We start from the raw sequence: 19,708 nt of genomic DNA on the forward strand, positions 1-19,708 counted from the left end.
TACTAAACTGAGAGAAATCCTAATTTTAAGACTTTCGGTATTCACAGAAGGCATCTAGGAGTCCTAAAGTTAGGAGTCCTAACTTTACTACTACTAAACTGAGAAAAATCCTAATTTTAAGACTTTCGGTATTCACAGAAGGCATTTAGGAGTCATAAAGTTAGGACACCTAACTTCTGTGAATATCGAAATGAGTAAGTGCCATCTGTAAATACCAAAATGGTAGAAAGTTTTGGAATTTGTATTAAGTTAGTTCTGTGAATCGGGCCATGGCCTTTTATTTTCCTTATGTTATATTTTTCTTGTTGCTGTCAGAAAATGATTTAGCTCATGCTAAAAGGAGGGTCAGTTAAAATGGGATTGTTTCTGTTTGTGCATTACCCTATGTAAGTTAGCATTCATGGCACCATTTTGACTCATGATCAAAACTAATCTCTTGCTAATTCTGAGAAAAGGCTTCTGCTAAGTTTCCCTTCCCCAAGGTTGGGTTTTGCTTCACTAATGAATAGAATGTTCTCATTAGCGCATACCTTTCTCACTAGATACAGGCCTTTTCCCACTTGTCTGGTGATGGCCCCCCCTGGAGTAACCTTGGACTTTGTACCTTTGTAAGATATGAGCACTGAGACTGTTTTTCTCACATATTCCAATGCTTTGGTAGCACCTCCTGCCTGGAAAATTCCATTATGGGCGTGTTCTAGCCCAGTTACGAAATGAACATAATGTATCTTTATGCTTGTCGATTTCAGTCCCTCTGCAGGACTCCTAGAGACTGGGAAGACTGGGCTCCACTCTGAGTCTACCTGAATAAACAGATATTGGTTTGTATTCTCTACTGTCTGACCGACTCTTCATTTGGTATGGAAGGCTGAGAGGTGGTCATTAGTGACCCGGGTGACATGAATCGGGCCATTTCCTGAACGCGTCGGCTATTTTTGGGCCATGTATTTCAAGGTTCTCTGAAATGTGTCTGTAAACAAAGAGGAGGGAAAGTGAAATAAAACAATAGCGTAGGCTCACATGATTTGGGGAAGCGGAGAAACTGGGATAAATCAAAGATTTTCTGATTTCACGTAGTGCAGTTCTGCCACAAAATGTATTTGCTTCACTTCACCCACACACACCTGACCGCCAAAAACCATAGTCTCCTCTCCCAAACACCAACCACCACCCTGCCGGTATCAGTTCAAGCCTTGGCCACATCACTGACCACACATTCTTGCCAATGGAAAAATGTTTGTAAGTACCCATGTTATAGATTTTTAACCCAGCTGTTGCTACTCCTCTTTAGATGAGACAATACAAACAATTTGGTACATACTGTATTAAGTAAACATAAATTTAGAGTTGTACTGACATTGGCCAACATGTGATGAAGTAATATGCCCTAATGAGCCATAACCGAGCAAATGAAGATGAGTGACCACAGGGAAATTACTTAGACGCACCACATATTGCTGACATGTAACCCAATATGTAAGCGCATGAGCATTTTGTGAAATCATTATTAAGTGTACCTACCTGGGTCTACCATCCGCTAAGTCTGTTCTTCCTTACCAGATGTGACACCCTTCCATTAAGCAGAGATTGCTGTGGGCTATGTTTTTATAGCCAACATCACAGGGCCTAAAATGATATTTTTATTTTTATTTATTTATATTTAATTTTATAAAGCGCGCAGCTACCCAGAGGTTTCCCGGCGCTAACTAACGAGGGAGGTGTGCATGTTGTAAGGATTATTGATCAAATAGCCAAATTTTGACATCTCTGCGGAACTTTAGATAATTGGGTTCAATCCGAATAGACAGAGGGAGAGAGTTCCACAGGGATGGTGCCAGAAAAGCAAAAGATCGACCACCCATTCTGGCTCTCCTCGTCCTAGGAATCTGAAGTTTATGTTGATTAGATGAACTAAGAGTGCGAGAGGGAAGGTACGGATGAATTAAAGAACTCAAGTACTGTGGGGCCTTGCCAGTATTGATTTTGTGTATAAGACAAAGAGCCTTAAATTTGCAGCGACTGTCAATGCAAAGCCAATGGAGGCTGCGACGGTACAGGGACGTGGAGGATTTGTAGGGTAGTTAACACAGCAGACGGACTGCCATGTTCTGGACCGTTTGTAATTTACGGATTGCCTCTTTGCCTGCTCCCAGAAAGAGAACATTACCATAGTCCAGGCGAGATGTTATTAACGCCTGGACTACGGTTTGCTGGGTGTCCAAAGGAAGCATCCAAGTGATTTTCTTCAACCATTTAAGAATGGTTACGCAAGTGGAAGAGACTTTAACAGCATGTTGTCTCATCGACAACTGATCATCAAAAATTATCCCTAGATTTCTAGCTGTTTTCAAAGGGATAGGAGGGGTACCCATTTGAGCAGGCCAGTGAGAGGGTCCCCATAAAGCGGGGTTATTGCCAAATAGGAGAAGTTCGGTTTTCCCTCCGTTCAATTTTAGCTTGTTATCATGCATCCAGGAGGCAATATTATTGAGACCATGGCAGAGGGAGGATGTGGTGGAGTGATGACTAGTGGAAAGAGAGAAAATAATCTGCGTATCGTCTGCGTATGAGTATATGGAAATCCCTGCTTGCTCCGCAATATCAGCCAAGCGTCTGACGTATAAATTAAAGAGAAGGGGGCTCAGAATGGAACCTTGAGGAACACCATATGCAGATTTGTGAATTTTGGACGCAGAAGTAGCCGAGAAGACTTGGAACGTCCGGTCGGACAAGAAACTGGTAAGCCAACTAAGGGCTGAGTGAGTGATGCCAGATGTCTTTAAAATGTTTACCAGAATGGGGTGGGAGACCGTATCAAAGGCGGCACTTAAATCTAATAGAATAAGTGCCACGGTCTCCCCTCTGTCCACCAGATGACGAATGGTTTCAGAGACTCCCAGAAGTGTAGATTCTGTAGAAAAGCCAGAGCAAAAACCAGATTGTGAATAGTGTAGAGTAATGTGGGATTCAATGAAGCTGGTGAGTTGTTTATTAATATGCTTTTCCAGAATCTTAGAGTAGACTGGGAGAAGTGAAATTGGGCGGAAGTTGGTGGGGTTATTTGGATCTGCATTGGCCTTTTTCAACAACGGTATGACCATTGCATGTTTCCATGATTTGGGGACCTTGGCCTCCCTGAGTGATGTATTCAATAACTCCATATTAAGCTTTAAAGAAAAGGAGTCTAAGGAAAGCAGAATTTGAGGGGGGAAAGGATCCAAAGGGGAACCGGATTTGATGCTTTTAACTATGTCAAGTAATGTGGAAGGAGTCAAAGGGTCCCAGGCAGTAATCTCTGATGCTGCCGACTGAAGGACGCATGGAGTAGTAGATGTAATAGGTTCAGGGAGGTCTAAGGGGACGTTGGAAGGGCCAAAGTCAGCATATATGCTCTCGATTTTAGAAATAAAAAAGTCTGCTAAGGATTCACATACATTACATAATACTGCATCCAGATTAGATAAAATTGGGTCAAGCAAATTACCTGCCTTATGAGTGGGGTCAGAGTTATGCAGGGTGATATTCATAGCTGCTAGATCAGACAGTAGATTAATACTGATAGGGCAAGCTGTATCATTGAAATGAATATTTAGATCACCGACAATTAAAAAATTAGTCGCCGTCAGTAATAGGGGAGCTAAATGCTCTGAGAGAGATGAAGCCCAGGAACTGGCGGGGCCAGGGGGGCGGTAAATCAAGGCGCCTGTAAGAGTGAGATTAGGGGATAAAAGTAACTTAAACAGTCCAGCCTCACAGTTAGGGATCAAAACATCCTCCCATTTACAAGAGAATGCTCTTTTGAATATAATAGCTATTCCCCCCCTCCTTATCCTTTCTGTTTCTACCCGTATAGGTATAATTATCAGGAAGGGCGGCTGCGATATCAGGACCAGAATGGTCCGTCAGCCAAGTCTCCGTGAAGAATAAAGCGTCAGGTTGGAAGGAGCTCAAGAGATCAAATACATCTCTGCTGTGCTTAGGGAGGGACCTGCAGTTTAGATTGATAAAATTAAATGTGAGTAAGGGGAGTTTCTGAATAGATTTGCATAAAAAATTAGATGCTGAGATGTCTAGTGATGATGGAAGCGCTGAAAGGGACAGCGAACAATCCGGGCAGGTCAGAGGGGTATACTGTGGGCACAGAGGAGTGTCGTGAGAGCAATGGGGTGGTCTGAGGGTCAAGAGAAAATCTTTAGAGTAAGTTAATCTAGATGTTGTGAACGACGAGCCATAGGGACTGGCCCTGGGCCGCGTGCAGTCGCGGACGGGCGCAGACGGGCAGGACTCTGGCACGACTCCGGCGTGCCATCGTCGCGCCCGCTGCGTGCGTCCGCTGCGCGTCGGCCAACACATAGGTTAAGTAAGGAGGCGGCGGTAGGATGACTAGACCGCACACCCCCGCTTCCGCCGGAAGTGAGTAGGGGTAGTAAGACCTCCCTCCACACCACGAGCTCGGCTCGGGGAGGACCGGGGAGTGGTAGAACAGAAATCAGGTGACTGTCAGTAATCGACAAACTATTTTAAAGTACACTTTTAAAATGCATGCAAACAGTAAAATACACGAAGTGCAGGCAGTCGTTGATGTGCCCCCCTGCTCTCTCACAGCAGCGTCACACACCCCGAAACCATAAAGGCACAGAGAAGGGTTTGAGGAATAAAAAATCGCAGTCCGAGCACCTAAGTCGCGCCCCCCGCGAATAATTCACGTAGCGCGGTGCGAGCACATAGATCGTGCCCCCCGCAGTCAGGTCATCTGATGTAGCGCAATGCAACAATAAACATACCCTCGTTAGTAAAGGTTTGGTGCCTGACACTCTCCTGCGTTAAGTAAGGAGGCGGCGGTAGGATGACTAGACCGCACACCCCCGCTTCCGCCGGAAGTGAGTAGGGATAGTAAGACCTCCCTCCACACCACAAGCTCGGCTCCGGGAGGACCGGGGAGTGGTAGAACAGAAATCAGGTGACTGTCAGTAATCGACAAACTATTTTAAAATACACTTTTAAAATGCATGCATGCAAACAGTAAAATACACGAAGTGCAGGCAGTCGCTGATGTGCCCCCCTGCTCTCTCACAGCAGCGTCACACACCCCGAAACCATAAATGCACAGAGAAGGATTTGAGGAATAAAATATCGCAGTCCGAGCACCTAAGTCGTGCCCCCCACGAATAGTTCACGTAGCGCGGTGCGAGCACATAGATCGTGCCCCCCGCAGTCAGGTCATCTGATGTAGCGCAATGCAACAATAAACATACCCTCGTAAGTGTATTTAGTTTACATTCTAGTTTACGAATGTAATGAACCACAATTCCTAGTTCAGTTCACATGTTTGAGACTATTGAGAGATTCTATGCAAAATATCTATGGGGTGTCTAATCACAATGTAGTTGATGAGACCTTCTTCTGGCCATATTTACATAACAGTTTCTGCTGGTGGTAGGGGGTGATATGCCCCATGATGTTGCCTCCCTGCTAGTGCCGGGACCTCTGCTCCAGTGGGTGATCCTACTCTGGCTTAATGTAGCAAAAAAATGAGGAGTCTGCAGACAATACCAACTAATGATGATAATGCCATCAATTCATATATTTACTCAATCACATTTGCAAGACAGCATTGATAGTTACTACCTCAGGCACATTTTCTAGTGTCATTTACCAGTGTAAAATGAAATCACCTAAAGTGATGGGCCACTGTTTGTGAAGGAGAAACTGGAAGTTACCATTTCCATCACAAAGGATTCTGGGACCTGTCTGCAATCTGAAAAAATAGACACATGAGAGCCTAACTCACAATGAATATTTGTACAAACTTGAAGTGATTTCCATAGTGACATTTGCAGTGTATCATACACTTTTATCATTTAAAGTCATTGTTTAAATCATCACTCATTACCTGGCACTAAATTAAGGTTGCCAGTCACAGGCAGCCCATGCAGCAAGTGGGGCTGCATGATGGAGAGGACGGCCCTCTGAAGTGGGGTGAGTCGGCGGCGTGTTCCAGTTGGTTGACCAGGAAGAGCTCTGGCCACCGCTATCCTGGTGAACTTCTTTACCTGCCTCTTCTCATCCTGGCACTTCATCTTAATGTGTGTGGCAGTTCGGACGTGTTACCCCAATACACTAACTGCAGTTGCCAACTGCTGCCATAGAGCTGCCTGTTGTGTGGCACTAGTGAGGTAGGGAGGAAGGCCTTGCAACTATTTGTAGTTTTTAACTACAAAAGCGAAAATCATGTTTGTCTTCTCTTCTGTAAAGTTCCTCTTCATGGTGAAATGTTGCAAGGTGCAGAGCAGGCAGGTCAAATGTTGCAAGGTGCAGAGCAGGCAGGTGCAGCGTCAATGTGGAAACACCAGAGTCTTGAATGAATGCTGCTTTCATAAGGTTGTAGTGCAGGGGTTGCAGGAGGAATTAATCGTCTGCAGGTATATGGAATTACACTTAGTCTGCCCTGAGTGCGTAGATTCCGCCCTGGGTGCAGAGATTCTGCCCCCAAGTGCAGAAACTTCACCCTAAGTGTGAAAATCCCACTCGAGTGGGGAAACTCCGCCCCAAGTGCGGACAAAAAGATACTACTCGGAACTTACCTTTGTGCATATCAAAAGTTGCAAACTTAGACTTTTGGTCTAAGTTCACCTTTATGAATCAGTTACCTAGTATTTTAAAAGGGTAGAGTAATTGTCTTCTCCAAAGGATTGTAGAAAGTGAATGAATACCATATAGAACGTGGAAGGGTTGATGTAGGATTCTATTGAGGATATACATACTCCTAATCAAACTGTAAAAAGTAATTATTGACCCTCTTCTATCTTGCATTACAGCAAATAAGTGTGAGAGTCTGTACACAAACACAATGTACACATATCCTATATCATTAAGAAGGAGCACTAAAACAATCAGACACCTACATACTATTTTTTTCTAGTTAATGTAGTGTAGGTTTGCTGTAATGTGGATGAGGGAACTGCCTGGGATGGGGGTAGCTGTGTTTTGGCTCTTCCTCCCTTTCCATTGCTGTCAATTTTAACATGGCACTGAACTAACACTTGCATCTAATACACTACAAATTAACTACCCGCATGATAGCTTAACCGCTCTGGCCACATTTGTGCTTGTGTTATAAATGTTTAGAAAGTGCATGTAAGATGACCTTGAGAGAGCGCAATTTAAGAAAAAATGTAGAAGTGCACCATATTTACAAGCACGTTGCATCCGCCCAGTAGAAATTATATAAGAGTGTGAAATATATAGAGTGGCAATATATAGGAGTGTTTAATTAGAATAATAATACATATACTAGAGTGAAAAGTTAATATAGAATTGTGTAGTGATGTTAGAATGATGTTGAAATCCCATGTTATGTGGCTGTTGTAAGGGAAAATGTAATTCTGCTAAACGTAGAAATGTGTAGGCCACATGGCAGTTCACAGAGAATACAAGTAGCTGATGCATTTCCACACGATATGGATCTTAATGTTATTGTAGTTCAATGTGTATAGATTTTAGAACTGAAGTAAATGTTTTATATAAGTGTTACACTTAAACATTATGTGTTATAGTTAAGAATACTGTTTAAACGGAAGAAAGTGAAATGTTTGCAGAGTGCAGAGGCCTGTTTCATGTAATTCTAGTAGGCCTGAATAGATAAAGTCATTTTGTTTGATCTGCATGTGCTCGTTAGAGAAGGGTCAGGTTAGGCACAAGACACAGAGCCTGTTACATGGTTTACGACTTAGGAGATATGGTGGAGGCCGGAATTTGGGGCCCACAGAGAAAGTGTTTGCAGGTGCGAGGGGGTTTAATCAGGGAAGTGATGAATGGGCTTTTGTTCAGAGAAGCCTGGCACAGACCTGTAGGAGGCTTCAGGAATTTCCTGGGGGGTACCGTCCAGCAGGAGAAGAGCCTGGGAAGCAAGGTCAACGCTAACGATGGACCCAGAGGAGTACCAGCATGGAAATTGCCGCCAGAACCAACACCACGTGAGGGGCGTCTCTAAGGGCGTTTCTATTGGAAATGTGATTTAGTATTAGGGACAGCACCCCAGGGTGGAGTTAGAGCAGATGGTCTGAGGAGCCTAAGAGAGCGGATGGGTAGGCAGATAGGTTAACTGCAAGAGATCGATCCGACTCAGAAGACTAAGGGAAGTGTGTGATCTTCTTTGGAAGTCACCACGGCTGACACCTTTTTAGGTAAAGATCTTGTTAAGTAGGGATGTCACTTAGTCTAGTGTAGGGACAGTCTAATCTGAACTTTCCTTTCTGTAAATGACGCATAAGTTACAACTTGTGTCGATTCTTGCAACTTTAATGCTTTTTGAATTTGTTTTAGTGATATCATTCTGCCGACTAAGAGCATTTAGAGAATTCTTGTTTGTATTGATTCCCGTATATCTTTTGAATCTTATTCTGAGATGTTTGTATCTCCAGATAACTTTGGCTTTATAATAAACTTTTAAAACTTATTAGAGTAAGTGGTTATTTAGAGTGGAGTAAGTCCTTATTTGATTGACCTAGTAGTGGATTGCCTTTTACTCAATGACAGGTACCAACGATTTAGTCGACCTGAATTGGGATCTGGAATAATAACTATAGACCAGAAATCCCGCGTTAACAGTTGGTAGCAGAGTGAGGATGGTTACCTTCTTGAGGAGGGTGATCTAGACTAGGTTAGATTATCCCAAGGCCCCTAGAGATCGAGAGATGAGCAGAGGAAGAATCGCGTGCCGAGGAAGGTGCTGACGGTGCGAGAGAAGCAGCAGAATCGGACGAGAGTGAGTATAACAAGGGTCATGCGTTGACAGATTGCGGTGTTTTGTGTTGTATTTGTATTGTGATGTCATGCGGAGTTGAATGCCTGTAGTGTGATTGAGAGAAGGTTGTGAGCGCGCCCAACCTGGTAAACTGGTAACCTGGTAAACGGGTGAACTGGTGAAAATCTTAAGTTCGAGGTAGAGCTTAAGTGGTTTGGGTGTATCGAACATCCAGAGTAGTTGTCGACCAGAGTAAGGAGGTCATGAGGTACCATTGACCGCCGCAGGACCGAGATAGGGGGAATGCAAGAGTGAGTGTGTGGGTAACGGACGCAGGTCGAAAGTTACCGTGTGTAAGTAACCTATCAGAGAAGGCGATTGTCTGGACGTACACGGAAAGACATTTCGTCGGTTAAGGTGACAATTACAGTTAGACTGTGGACGTACAGTCAAGGAAAGTGATCGCTTGGACGGAAGTAATCACTTTTCGAAGTATGAATGGGATGCATGTATGACCGCGGAGACGAGCGGAGAAAGGAGGGGAACTGCTGCGAACGGGGGAGAGTGACGTCGACAAGAGCCGCGCTGTGATAAGGCGGTCGGTGTGACGTCAGTGAGAAGCCGCGCTCTGATAGGCCAGTTAGCGAAAACTGCGCTGAGATTGGTGGATTGTCATCAGGAAGTAAACAAACGCGGAGAAAATAGAAATTTTGTAGGTTTTGAACATGAAGTGTTTTAAATGTTTGAGAGAGATTTTTAAGAGAAAAAGAAGAAATTCTTATTATGGGGAAGAGGCACCGCCAGAGGGTACACCAGCTCACTATATGGCAACGAATGTTGGGTTGCATACTATACTGTGGATTGATACTTGGAGTAAGATTACGGAAGGGAATGAGGAACTGACTTTTCCGAAATACGGAACGTTTAGACTAGAAGTGTTACATCAGCTGAAAGCAGTTATGTCCTCATTGAGACCTTTGCCCAGACCAACACAGTTTGAGGCCCTTAATGCATGGATTAGGGCGGCGCACGACAGGAATCTGAACAGGCGCCAAGAAAGGGCGAGGCGATCAGTAAGGGCAGTGCGAGATGCCCAATGGGATGCGGACGCCAAGAGATGGAGGATACAGGCGATTGAGGTGGATAAGTTGTACACAGTGAGAGAGGTAGCAGGAGAAAAGAGACTCATGGAAGAGGATGAAGAGAGCGAGTCGGAGGACAACGTGATAAATAGGTTGTTGATGGATAGACCGCCTCCGGACAATAGGGAGACAGAAGGTACGGGGCTCCCAAAGGAAGACAGGGTTGGCATAGAAGGGTATAGGCCACTCCCTTTAGCAGATTGGGTACCTACCAAAGATGAAGGGTCACCCCAACATAGTACCATACAGAGTGTAGTCGGAAGGGTTGTGGTACAGAAGACGCCAGCAACAGAGAGGGTTGAGTCTTATGAATTGCCAGATGCTCTTCAAGTACCCGTTACCATAGGACCTATACGGTCGATTTATCACCCAGAGAAGGGGAAAGAGGGAGAACAGGTACAGTTAGACAGGGAAAGAGTCGAGATGGAAAGGAGGAATAACACGACAAATGCCTGGAGGCAATTGCCAGGACCGATAACGTGGAGCACCCCATTAGATTCGGCAGGGGATCCCGTAACAGAGCAGGGGGGTCAGAGAGGACCGATGGACCTGAGGGGACCACGGCCGAAATCCTATAAAGAGTTGAGGGTCGACTTGAGAGAATGGGATGGGTCCACAGAAGCACCGAGCAACAGGTCAAGAGAGGAAGCGGAATGGGGAAATCGAGGAAAAGAGACATTGTCTCACTGCGGGGCTAGCGCAAGCAGTCAGGAGTGGGATGGTAAAAGTCAGGAGAGTAGAGGAGTTATACGATACAGTGATGGAGGAAATGGGCAGGAGCGAAGAGAGAGAAGTACAGGATGTGGAGAGATGTCTCATCTCATTCAAAGTGAGGGAGACCGAAGGACACAAGAATACAGGGACAGGTTTAGGTGCACTCACCACGCACCTGATGAAAACGTACAGCACTGGAATCATAGGAACACAGGGAACAGTGAGGGATCTTGCCATGAGTCGAGGGATCAGAGGTCACCGCCAAATTGTGAAGGAATGGGGAATAATGAAATGTCTTACCATGCACCTAGGGGAACCAGGCAGGATGGACATTCTGGGACTATGGGAAATAAAAAAGTGTTTCACCATACACCCAGAGAGGATGGAACTGCATGGGACCTGGAGAGGTGGGAGCATGGGAGGACTCCCCATAACACGCCTGAGCCCAGACGTAGGACTCAGAGCTGCGATGGGAGAGATGTAAATGGACCCTCTAGAGATAGCGTACTGAAAGCTGTGGTGAAAGCTAAAAGACTCGATGTGTCCAGCTTAAGATCTGATCTGGAAGATATAATAGATGGTACGTTGCAAATAGAAAGGATTGAGACGTACGAGCAAGGTGGTGCACTGTTTATGGCAAAGGACATCACTCGAAAGGCAAGAGCAGCTCATGAGAAACTGTCTGAACTAGCAGAAAAATATATGGTAGATTTGTCCAGAACAAAGACACTGCAGGGTAACCATGGGTTGCAGTATTCAGACCAGGACTTGGATGAGAAGAGAACTACAGGATTAAAAACGCACATAAGGGAACTGATCACAGGAATAAGAGCATGGAGAGATCCGGACAAATGGGAAGAGAGATGGTCCAGAAAGGGAACGGTTAGACGGAGCGTGAATGCGATGTCTCCAGAGGGAAGGCTAATGCAGATGGAGGCATTCCCTTTGCGAGAAATAGCAAATGGGAATTATGTACATGTGCCCTGGAGTAGAGGGGATCTAGCCGCATTTACCAACTCATTTCCAAAGTTGAGGGAGAACCCTGTAGAGTGGTACAAGCAGGTAGAGAGGTTTGTCAAGATTTCAAAGGTATTGTGGATTGATTTGAACACTTTGTTTGACATTGTGGTTCCAGGGGACTTGTGGACAACATGCAAGACCAGTGTCGAATGGCCCACTGCAGAACCAGAGAGGGATGCTCTTACTAATGGACCGTCAGAAAGTGTAATGTTAAAATATGAAAGGGTGATGACATGGCTGAAAGAGAAGGTGCCACCACAAGATATAGATTGGGTAAAGATAGACCGAACAAAGCAGGAACCCAAGGAGACAGTTCATGAGTATTATGAGCGATTGCTGAAAGCATTCAAACAATACAGTGGGTTAGATGTAATGGATCCCAAGGATATAGGACAGTTTGTATCAAAGTTCGTTTTGGGGTTGAGACCTGGTATTTGTTTGATGATTCAGCAACATTTAATTTGTTGGCAAAACAAACCATTGGATGAGATTTTGAGGTACGCAAGGTATTGCAGTGATGAAATAGATTCTAAAGCAAAGAAATTAAAGGAAAAGCTGATGATGGTGCAGATGCAGTCAGCTGGAAAGGGTGGACAGCAGCAGGGAACGGGGACAATGGGACGGAAATCGAATAATCAGAATAAAGACAGCGAGGAAAACTCGAGACCTAGAATAGACTTTGCTACGTTGAAGAAAACGACAAAGTGCCACCAGTGTCACCAGGTGGGACATTGGAGACGCGAGTGTCCCTATAACCCTGAAAACGGAGAACTAGAGGTAGAGGAGGAAGTTCAAGAGGTTCCAGTTCAAAGGGTGACAGTGACCAGAAGTAATGTGGCCAAAGGGGGGACTTCGGCTCCACGAGCTCAGTTCCCGCAGCCACCAAAGATTGCGACAGGAGGAAAAGTCTATAGACAAATGCCTCTTTTTATAGATGAAGAAAAATGTTATTACATTGATCCATTGACAGGACAACGTGTAAGCAGAGAAGAGGACTGTACCCTCGGGGCAGTTCTAGAGGTGGATCAAAGAGGTCCGTTTGTTGAGGCTGAAGTGGCAGGGTGTCCTACAACATTCTTAGTGGATACTGGAGCTACTCGATCAACTCTGAGATCAGCAGTGGTTCCAGATCTACCGATGTCGGGGGAAACAATTCAAGTGGTAGGAGTCGCAAACAGAAGAATGACTAGCCCCTTGACGGAACCAGTGTCAGTAAAAATAGGAAACTACACCAATGAACATCAGTTTGTGGTATGTGATTCTAGTCCCGTGTGTCTGTTAGGAAGGGACTTATTGTGCAAACTGAATTGCACCATATACTGCACACCTCAGGGAGTGGAGGTACAGACTACAGACGATGATGCTACCTTTAAAGTTACAAATTCGAGAACATGCATAGAACTGTATCCTACTCTGACTGTGGAGGACCTTCCTTGGGACTTACGTGATGCAGTATCTTCAGAGGTATGGGATTTTACTGGAGAAGAGATAGGATTGATCAAAGGAGATAGCGATGTTAGCGACTGTTTCCAGTCGCTAACATCTTGGCACGCCCACTTTGCATGTCATTAGTGATAAATATCACTGACATGCAAAGTGGGGCCCAAGATGGTCGCTATCTCCTACTAGCTGTCGCTAACTGGTGTTAGCGACAGCTAGGTAATAGGGAGATAATTTTATCTCCGCTTTCTTGGCTTTTAAAGCCAAAAAAGCGGAGATAAAGCCCCTCGATAATATGCCCCTGAGTGCCTTGATTCTTGTGCCTCATTTCCCCGCAGAATTGGAAGATGATTGATATGGAACCACTCTCATGTAGTTTTGTTTATCTTGACAGCTGTTTTATTGAGCACACAGTATTCTGTATTTCTATGAAATGTTATGTATTTTAGGCCTTGCTTGACAGTGTAGGTGTCTCCAGGTTCTATTGTTAGCAATTCTTTAAAAAATACATAGAGTGGTCTTTGGCTTTGTTTACCCACAGATTCATTTCTCTCTCACCCTATACTATTAAGTGTTTGGTGTGTCATTCCTCCTCATATCACGTTATTGAATTACAATGTATGGAGAACTATTTAATATGTCAAAAGTCCAATAAATCATCACACATCTTAATCTCAAGAATGGTCTGTTTACAGAATACACTCGTTTAGGTCTAGCCTAGAGTCAGTTTCGTTATTTTGACAGCCTCGTGTACTCGGAAAAACTCAGCAACAAAGTATAAATACATATACACATACGGTTCACCCTGTTGGGTCCACACTCTTCATCCATTAGTGTGTTTAACTGTCATTCTTATCTTGCTGCCACTCACATGCGTAGACTGCAAGAGGCAGCGGCTCACCCAACCTCCGCTATTGGCTGTCTTGTAGTGTCAGTAATGACATCTTGACTCCTTACACAGGAAAGGGTTGACAGGCAAATTAGACCCTTCTCTGGATTCCTATTTGCCTGTCCTCAATATAGCAGATATGAGGGAGTGGTTAGCATGCAATAAAAGTGTTAAGTACACAAGAAAATGAAGCATAGTCAGGGGAGTGGCTGTTTTGCTGACTTTTGCACAAGTGAGGTAGGCTCTAATCCCCGAGTTTCTATCTAAGCCAAACAACCAAAGCGTTAAAATGGTCTTACAGTACATGGAAACATCCTGGTATAGGCAACACAGAGCAAGAAACACAGACCAAAAGGTTTGGTAGTAGTTATTTTGTCACTTAAATCTCTCCTCCGGAGCATCCGTAAGCATCCATATATTCCTATTTAAGTTAACTATTTAAGGCTACACCAGTAATATTCAACAGCTACAGAGTGCTTTGATCCCTGCTAGGAAGACACTAAGGGCCTGATTAGAACGTCGGGAGGACTTTTGTCCACCCGACACCGTTGAGGTTTGGAACTGCCCGACCTTAGGTTGACGGTTCCGACCGCATGATTACAATGCAACTGCCCATAGGGTGGTCGCAAACATCCATTCTCCAATGGAAGCTTGTGTGGTGGGTGGAAAAGGTCCGCAGCACTAACTTCCATTGAAAAATGAATGTTTATGAACATCCTTGCACCTAGCGGCAGGCACCAGGTGACACTGTATCGCAACAACAAGCTGTTCATTATTAAAACGGATGAAATGCAAAACAAGGTAGTGGCAATGAAGCCTTTAGTGAGAAAAAGCATAATGACAGCGAGTGTAATTGTGAAAGTCCCCAAAATCTTTCATCATTGTTCCTATCCACTCCTGTACAATTATTTATATTTATAAATTCCCTTATCCTATTTTCTCTATTTGCCTTGAAACCTCAAAACCAACTGGTGGGGTCCTCGATGTCCTTCAATTGCTTCCCTTGTAAAGTACCTGTCTTCCATCTTCCTGCATTCACCTACCCCCTACATATATCCACGGATCCCCAACCTACTCAATCACCTCAAACCGACTCATCTTCAGTCTTCAGCACCTTAAATTGTCCAACATAGTCAGTTGATTTTAAGCCTTCTCACTCACATCTACCTAGATTTCCCACACCCTTCCACCAACTCACCCATTCTCTCTTTCTGGCAAGCACACGACTAGTCACACATCTAGTAGTAAGCCTGTTCACTAATATAATGGCAGACTTATTAGCTGTTGCAATGCTTGCTTAGTTGTACAAATACTTTGAGGAGACTCCCATATTTGACCATGAGCCACAGTTTGAAGCAATCTTTATCAATTTGTCTGTTCGACTGCCATTCACATTTTGCTTCCACCCACAACAGAATACAGTATATAGATCAATGAGTCAGCCGACCTCAGCCTCTTGTCTCTCTTGCATTGGAATGAGGGCGTTTCTTTTCCTGATTACATGCACATCTGCCTAAAAAGAAGTGCACTTATGTGACATGGCATGTCGGCAAAGACTTAATTTTTTGTTTACTTTCATTATCCATTTGTAAAATTTGAATAGCTCTAATGTGTTTGAACTATTTCAAACCCATTATCCTTTATTTGAATGAATAAACATCATATTTTCCTGTGTTATGCGTTAAAACTAAGATGTGTTTGTACACCTTCCCATGTTACAACTGTTATATGAATCTTAAGTGCAATGGTTATTTCTTTTCAATACATTTATTATGGCAATCATATTGTCGCTGCGTTTAGGTTGTTGCATGTTTTCTTTTTTTGTGTTTTATTTCCTTGCAATATATTTTTACTAATATGAAATTGATCTTCTGATATGGATGCGTTGTTCACAAATTTGCGGCAAGTTGCCCTAATGCTCTGTAGTAGAACGTGTTGTTATTCATTAAAAGAGCAATCACGGTTATATTATAAGTATAAAACAGTGCACGGCACTACAGACACTTTTCAGCTGCCTGCAATGCAGCATGTAAGCAAGTGCGCGTGCACAAACTGAAGCCCAGTGGGGGAGGGAGTGCTCGGTTGTACTGAGTTACTATCGGTGACAGGTCAGTTGATCACCCCACAGGCTTCTGACTCACAAACTCTCAGACATTTTATTTTGGCAGCAAGCAGAGGCACAACTAAAGGGAAGTTAGCATTCAACATAGGTATTTCTTCTTTATTTCTACAGTAACATGTATAATCGTTTTCTATCTACGACGACAATTTAATACCATTTTCTTCTCTACTGAACTAAAAGCAATCTTTTCCATAATATTGATTATTCTATTGTAAAATGACCCGATTCTACGCATGGAAAAGCGCAGATGTTGCCTTTGTTTTAGGAAGTGGAATTTTTTTTAGCAAAAAATAAGCAACACAATAAACACTGAGGAGCTTATTTACAAGGCCCTTGCGCCGCCGCTACATCACTTTTTCCCATACTAAAAATTATGCACCGGCGGCGCAAGGGGCTTGTAAATAAGTCCCCTAATATGAGTCCGTAGGTGCTATGCCAGTGCAATATTTAAATGTCTGCTATTTCGGGAGAGTGAGATGTGGGGCGTGGGCGCTGGGTCGATACATTTAAGTGCCTTTATTGCTTCAAGGAACAGAGGACATTTAATGAGGAAAGCATTAGACCGCTCCAATAGCTTATGGGAAAGTCAATAGTAACGGACAGGGCCTAGTTAATCTGGAAGCGCACATTTCATTAATGACCCCAGGGTGGCACGTTCCATTTCACCTTATCGCCACTCTAAATGTCAACACAGCTGTCTTTGGCTCATCCCCTAGGCCTTATTGTTTCTCCAAATTTTCCACGTGGGAAATCAAGAGCGAAGGAAACATTTTCAGGAACCAAGGTAATAATAGTAGCAGAAATATACAGACAATCGAATGACGATTTTATAGATATGCTGTAAACTACTTTTCAAAAGAAAATCCCAATAAACAACCTGAAAAAAAAGGAAAACCAGAAGCGGTGAGGCTTGAAGTGACACATACATTAGTGCTTGCCTGTCACTTACACCTGGCTTATTCCATTCCAATCGTATGCATACGCATTTAACGTGATTTAGCCTTTCTGGTCAGATAGAGCTCTTCAGCACAAGTTAAAACGATAATGTATGCCTATGTGTCAGTGATTGTTGAATTATATGATATAGTTACACATGACTGGAGAAAGCTTTATCAGCAACGGGAACCCACACACTGCGCATCCAGTCACGACTTCTTAGAAGAAAATGAGCCCCAGGCCCACACAATATAGCACACGCAACCCCTCAAGCTCCATAGCAAATCACTAGCCACTGAAAAGTACACTAATAAATAATACTTTGTTTTTTTTCAGTAATGTGAGCTAAGATTGTATTGTTCTAACTATAAAGTCACTTAAAACATTGTCTTTTTCACTGAATTTCAGTTTTTCTTTTTAACATAAGGAACAGATGTTACTACCCAGGGTAGTTATAGTAAAGACCACGTTTCCATAGGAATAGCATTTTCCGGCTTGCTAATCACTTTGGTACAGTTTGATGAATCCTCACGAAACGTTCTAAAAGAAGAGTTCAACTGCCTCAGCTCCTTCCTGGAAAGTTTCAGGGTGATCTGTCAGTGGGGGCAGAGAAAAAGGGGTGGTCCCAGAACATATATTCCCTATTCATTTTTCCATAGGAAACGTAGACACTGTTACAGCCCAAACGACTGAATGGAATTAAACCAAATTTGGCAGAGAGCACATCTTGGTCCACAAAGCATGGTGTTTGTGATTTGGGGTCATTTCGTTCACAAATTTGATAGAAATTAAGATAAAAAAAATAAATATTTTATGTCGCGGAGGATCTGTTGAGCCAACACATCTAGAGAAAAGATCTGATTTGCTGGCACCACATCAACAAAGATGTGTTGACAGCCATTTAGGACTGAGGGACACTGTCCCCTGTCTTGCACAAAAAGCTTAAAAATACAGACTTTGACCCCCTGGGCCTAGTGGGAGGGTCCCAATATTTAAAAAAACATTTTTTACAGTGAATTTACAGAGGTGACGTGGATTTGCGATAAAAATATTTTTTCAAAGTGTGGCTCTGCCCCCGATGTGGCCCGGGTGCAGGGGACGGCACCCCTCCCTGAGTCTTTTCTAAGCCCCAGGGACTCCATCCACCACTACACAATGGTTTAGCTGCCCATGAGAGCGAGGGCAGGGAAGTCTTCTATGCTCCCATCAGGCGCGAGCAGAAAGGCTCCTGCGGGATAAGAGCACAAAAGTTACTCTGTGCCAACACTCTTGCTGGCAGGAAACATAGAACTGCTCCTGCCAGGTGGGAGCAATGCGGGCTTCTGCTGCACCTGGGCTGCAATGACCTTGGGGCTCCCAACAATGCCCTCAATGTAAAAAATATTGTAGGGTGCTCTGGATGGGCGATGGGGCACCCCTATGTTTTTTTTTTTTTTTAAATAAAGACAAATCTGTTGCCGGCTCCTGCATGTCCCCAAAATATAGGGCCGCTTGTGGGAGCTAGGGGGCTGTGGGGACCCTGGGGCTCCCTTTGTGCCCCCCAACAAAATTAAAACTGTGAGTGTCCCTGATGGCCTGGGACACCCACAAAAAATAGTTAAAAAAATGAAAAGCATGGATTTGCTCCTTTAACAGGGGGGCTGCAAAGATCCCCCCTCCCCGGGCCCAGGGACCACCACCTCCCCGGGGCCAATTTGAAAGAAATGGGTGGCCTCATGGTTCCCCAGGGTCCACCACCTTCCTGGGGCAAAGAGCTTTAAATAAAGGTTGGGGGGCTGCACGGACCCCTCCCGAGGAAAAAGGCAAAATAAAGGTGAAAAGGGAGTAGAAAGAGGCAGAATAAAGGTCAGCAATGAGTAGAAAGAGGCAGAATAAAGTTGAAAAATGAGCAGAAAGAGGCAGAATAAAGATCAAAATGAGCAGAAAGATGCATTATTAAGGCCAGCAATGAGCAGACAGAGGCAAAATAAAGGCAAGAAACGAGCAGCAAGAGGCAGAATAAAAGTCAGCAACGAGCAGAAAGAGGCAGAATAAAGGTGAGAAATAAGCAGAAAGAGGTAGAATAAAGGTAAGAAATGAGCAGACAGAGGCAAAATAAAGGTGAGACATGAGCTGCAAGATTCAGAATAAAGCTAGGAAACGCACTGAAAGATGCAAAATAAAGGTGAGAAATAAGCAGAAAGAGGCAAAATAATGGTCAAATACGAGCAGAAAAGTCAGACTAAAGGTCAGTAGGAAGGAGGAAGAGGCAGAAGAAATGACAGAAAGAAGCAGAAAGAGGCAACAATAGAGGTCAGAAACCAGCAACAAGAGTCAGAATAAAGGGCAGAAAGGGCAGAAAGAGGCAAAATAAAGTCAGCAGTGAGCAGAAAGAGATAAAATAACAACCAGAATGAGCAGAAAGTGGCAAAATAAAGGTAAGAACGAGCAGTAAGAATCAAAATAGAGGTAAAAATGAGTAGAAAGAGGCAGATTAAAGATCAGGAGAAAGCAGAAACAGGCAAAATAATGGGCAGAACGAGAAGAAAGAGGAAAACTAGAGGGCAGGAGTAATCAGAAAATAGGCAGAAAAATGAGCAGAGGAGGCACAAAACTGAAGGCAGCAGAAAGTATCAGACTGCGGGCAAACTGGACATGAAGACAGTCACAGGGAGACCTGGCATGACGACCTGTTCCTGTGTGCCCCCCACTGACAGACC

This window comes from Lissotriton helveticus, chromosome 4_1, assembly GCF_964261635.1.
Source record: "Lissotriton helveticus chromosome 4_1, aLisHel1.1, whole genome shotgun sequence".
In the NCBI taxonomy this organism is placed as follows: domain Eukaryota; kingdom Metazoa; phylum Chordata; class Amphibia; order Caudata; family Salamandridae; genus Lissotriton; species Lissotriton helveticus.